Source organism: Zonotrichia albicollis, chromosome 26, assembly GCF_047830755.1.
Source record: "Zonotrichia albicollis isolate bZonAlb1 chromosome 26, bZonAlb1.hap1, whole genome shotgun sequence".
Taxonomy (NCBI): Eukaryota; Metazoa; Chordata; class Aves; order Passeriformes; family Passerellidae; genus Zonotrichia; species Zonotrichia albicollis.
In genome coordinates this window covers 9,372,005-9,376,838 of record NC_133844.1, presented here as the reverse complement: position 1 = coordinate 9,376,838, position 4,834 = coordinate 9,372,005, and the positions used below count along the sequence as shown (strand labels likewise).

The window sequence follows — 4,834 nt, the reverse complement described above, 5'->3', positions numbered from 1 at the left end:
GAAGCAGAGACACAGTGTCACAAAGAGTGAGAAACAGAAACAAAGGGTTAGAGACAGATGGAAGTTAAGTTAGAAATAGAAAAGGAAAGTGAGGAGCAAAAGGAAGAAATACAGAGGAAAGAAATTACAAAACCGCACCCAAAAAAGACAGGAGCCGCGGTGGGGGTAGGGAAGGGCAGGGGGTATCTTGATTAGGGGTGATTCAACTTTATTAAATGCATGTTTTTATTTAGACATCAGCAAAATACATAGAAACAGTGTATACAAACGCAAGTGCATATACAATCCATAGACACACTGGTAAAAGTCAAACTTACATATGGAGCAATACAGAGCAGTACAGAGCAATACACATATCAACACAAAGTGATAACCTTTTTCTATTTTCATTACATGTTGAGTTATTGTTACAAGAAACCCAAAACAACAAAAGCACACAAAAACCACCATTCATCTACCATAACCTCTCCCTTCAGATTACACACAAACTCACCATCCCTCTCATCACAACTGCTAAATTACACCCCAGCAATCATTGGTCCTCGGGAACGTGGTTCCCGGGAACCTCCAAAAAATCCTCCTGCCTGACAAAAACCCCGGTCCCTGGATGGTCCGTGCCCAAACTTTGGCGATGAACGTCGCCTCGCAGACCGACCGGGACCGAGGAAAAAAAAACCCAGCCGGGGGGGAAAAAAAAAAAAACCCGGCTGGGGATTTTTTATTCTAAATTTAAAAATGAGATGAAAAACCTGAAAAGCAAAAGTCATACACACAAGGGTAAAACCAGTCAGCGTGCGCTCACACACGCAGAGACAAGCGGACTCAGACAGACACATTCACATGCTCTCACGCACGCTCACACGCTCGCTGCGGCCCTTACCCGAGACGCTGAAGAACGTGCTTCAATGCATCTTCTGGCTGCCGCTCCTTGACGTCAAATGGTAGATTCCGGGGAAATCGGTAGCCTCGGGGACCTGTGAGACAACAGGAAGGGGTCAACGAGTGTCTATCTGACAGCTAGGACTTGTCCCCGCACTGGCCCAATAAATTTTCTACCCAAAATCCCACAAAACACAGATGAATGGTACAGTTTTTATAACTCTTCCACCTAACTGTGACTACGGGCCAGGGCAGGGCAGTTCCAATCATAATTGGTACAATGTAAGTACACACATTATAAGCTGATGCATACAGTGCAAGTGTACATAGAGTGTAAGTACACACAATATAAGGTGACACGCTTACAACATAGACCAGAACTGTTCTGCACTGCCTGCCTGAAAGCTGCCATCAAAAGTAGAGCCTCTCCCTTTAGCTGTCCTAAGAGGCCCTTGGAGAAGATTGCTTTTCCCTCTGCTAATTTTTACATCTGCCCCAAGATCTCCCAACCTGCTACTCTCCCATCATCCCATCTCCAAGCCCTGGCCCCCAACTTATCGTTTGGATGATTGGTGATGTGGATCCATGTTGCACCTGAAATGAGTCTGCCTTGGAACGCCTCGTGATGGCCTGTTAGCTTCTTGGTTAGCTACAATAAAGAAAACCAAAACCAAAGTATGAGTCCAGAGTTATGTGGGCCAAATCCCAGCAAGTCAGCTACTTGCCCTCTCCTGAGTGTGCCTGGCTGCTTTAGGCTCCAGCTTCACCCTGATTCCAAGGCTGTGGCCTTTATTAGCAGTGGCACCTGGGTTAGAGAAAGGCAAAGTTGGATAGCATTCCTATGAGTGCAGTAGATAACCTTGTGTGCTGTAGGACATGGGAATACCTCTGCTAGGCTTCTGAGAAGCCTTAGGGGGGGGGGTCCTCAAATAAACATCCTTTTTCACCCTGCTACCTTCAAACCTCCCCCCACCCACAATAATTCCTAACTGTATGCCTGCTCACATTCCCTCTCCTAATCACAATCCTCAACTCACCTGATGCCTCAATCTCAGACATCATCCTTGACACTGGGCGGATCCCTCTTGTGACATGATGAATCTGCTGAAAAAAGTGTTGTACTTGACACAACCAGGAATCTCTGGATGCTGCGCTCCTCCTAAAAAAAAATACAAAACAAAACAAGAACAAAACCAGAAATTACAAATGCACTTTACCACCCCTAAACACAAAAGCCAAAATCATGAGTCTAAATACTCCCTGTATTCCATGCTGTTTACTTCACAGAATCTTCAAAGCCTCTATGCTTTAGATGCCCAGAAACACCTGCTGGAAAGAAGTTGAGATGAGCTGAAAGAGCCTCTTCACTGAAATGAGAGGAGAGTTCTTACCCCAGCACATCCCAGAGAGGGAATGAAGCCCCACAGCCAAGGCTGGGGTTAATATACCCCTGATTGTGCCCGCCTCTCGTTCCCATGGCACCCATGAAAAGGGAGGGGGCAAATCCCACCGAGTATAAAAGCCCTCAGAGCAGCTGCAGCTGTTTGGCCTCTCTGACTCAAATTCAAGGGGAGTAAAGTGCTTGTTATAGAAGAAAGCTCTTCAGAAAAATAACAGCGCTTTCTTTTTTGTAGCAACTGCTTGGAGCAAAAGGGCAGCAAACTGGTAAGAAATAAAACTTTCTGTTTAGGCAGCATAACTAGATAGATTGGGTAATTTGCTGTTAACTTAGGTAATTATTCCTTAGTGGCTACTAAGTAGTATTTCCCATGTGACTAAGCTGGGTGGAGAAGAATACTAATGGTATGAATAGTCTAAGTCTCCTTGGGACCTCTAATTTAGGCTATCTACATTATAAGGAAAAATAAGAAAAATAAAAGCCTCCCAGGCAGTGTAAGGGTTAAGGGCATGTGAGGCTCATCCTTCTCTGAGATACTTGGTCCTACAGCATAGAAAGAAGTGCCCTGAAATGTAGTTTTAAACCCTTAAGATGCTGAAAAAGGCAGAGCTCCTTCCAGTGAACTCCTTAAAAAGAGGAAATGGGGCAGTTACCTCTACTGAAGCTAATACAATGGCAAATAAATAGTTTCTGCCCTTTAATTTGCTCTCCTTAAATATTGGGAAAAGAGGGGCTTTCCACACTTTAAATCTCTCCAGTGATGAAAAAAGAAGGATTTTTCCCTCAGTTCAAACCCTTAAGATAGAGGGATAGCTGGCCTTCTCCCTCAATTTGGGCCTCAGGACAACAAAAAGGGGTGGCTACCCTTAATTCAAACCCATAAGAAACATTGTCAAGATTTTCCCCTTCTTTTTAAACTGCCAAATAATAGACAATGAGGACTCCCTGTCAATTAACACCCCTAACAGCATAGAAAAGGCAGGGATTCTTTCAACTGAGACCATTAAAATTGCAGGGGAATTCAAGTCCCTACCAGTTTGAACACAAAAACTAATGGAAAATGAAGCTTTTTCCCTTTTTTATAAACTCTTTTTCTCCTAATAACCCCTCTCCTTTCTGGGAGTGCTCTGGAGGGTCTGGGGGCTTTGGAGAGGGACTGACACTGTCAAAGGGGAAAGTTGAAAGCCCTCTCCTGGAACCCCACTTGCTGCCTGGCCTGCTCAGTTGCTGGCCCTTGGCCAAAAGGGCTCTTCCCTTGGCGTTTTCTCAAAGTGATGCTCAGTGCCCAGGTGGGTCTGGCTGTTTCCTAGTCCGTGCTGGATGCTCCGACCGTCCCCGTTAGTCCCTCTGGCCTAGCAGCTCCCTGTGCAGGTGTGCCCAGGCAACCCTCTGAAAGCAGCTTGTCACACGGGGGCCTGCTAGACCTTGGAGTGGGGGCTGAGGTGAAGAAAGGTCCTGTGAGGAGCTCTTTCCCCTATACAGCCCTTTGTCTGCCCCTTAAACCATGGGGTGCCAGGCTTTCCTTTCTAAGGAAATTAACAGCCTTTCCTCTCTGTGTGCCCATGGCAGAAACTGCAATTCGGCCTCCAAAACTGCAGAGAACAATTTCTCGCAGTCCGCAGCTGCCAACACCAAGAACTCTTGCTGCCCTCGGAGTGCCACGTGCCTCCTGCGGATGGACGTCGACACGCAGCAGGGGTGAGTTTGGTTTTACAGGGAAGAGGGCCAGCACAGGATTTCTCCAGGAGCAAAGCTGCCCCCACCGAGAACTCGGGCTGCTCTGGCAGTGCCAAGGACCTCCTGCAAACTGGCATCAGCAAACTCAGGGGGTGAGTTTTTCTGTGCAGAAATTCTCCCAGACCAAAGCTGAGAGCATCTAACCCTGACCACAACAACTTAGCTGGGTCTAAAACTTACAACCTTTGGACTGGCAGTGTGGGACCCGACCTGCTGTGCCACCGCTGACCCCTTTCTAAAGCATTCCACTGCAGTCCTAAAACTCTGCCTTTTCAGAGGGTGTTTCCTCTGACCCTGACCATAATCTTCAAAATATTCTAGGGAATCACAGAATGGCTTTGAAAAAGCCCCAACAATACCCTAAAAAGTCCCAGAGAAGTCCCTTCCAAAATCCCCTAAATACCTTTAAAAGTCCTGGGAAAAAAACTCAAAAAGACGTGCTCAGTCTCCAAACTCTACCTGTTGCTCTCTAGCCGCAGTGGGTCTGTTGTTCTCTGAGGGTTCTCTCATTGTCCTGGTGTGTGAGGGTTGCTCTCTGGTCTCGCTGTTAGGGTTGCTGTGTTGTGCTGCTGTTGGGGGAAAAGGCTGTTTTTAGGGGAGCTGGTTAGGCTGAGGTTAGGGCTGGGGTGAGGGGGTGGTACAGCTGTATCCTGTACCCCTGATCTCCACTGGACTGTCCAGCCCTCAAGGCCTCTCCCTTTACCCCTCAACCGGTCCCTCTGCCCCGCAGCCCTCAGCTCCTGTGTACCTTGAAATTGGGTTTCCTATTATTTTGAAACTAGGTTGTTCTGGTATTTTGAAATGCAGTTTTTTATAGGC

The 4,834-nt window shown here is 46.9% G+C and overlaps 1 long non-coding RNA gene across 1 annotated transcript; it reads right to left on the bottom strand.

The window, feature by feature from the left end:
• Positions 1-207: 207 nt before the first annotated feature.
• On the bottom strand, positions 208-1,613 carry LOC141731912 (uncharacterized). Its single transcript, XR_012583811.1, has 2 exons — positions 1,474-1,613; positions 208-974 (listed from the first exon to the last, which is right to left on the bottom strand). It is a non-coding gene; the product is annotated as an uncharacterized LOC141731912 (long non-coding RNA).
• Positions 1,614-4,834: the final 3,221 nt, after the last annotated feature.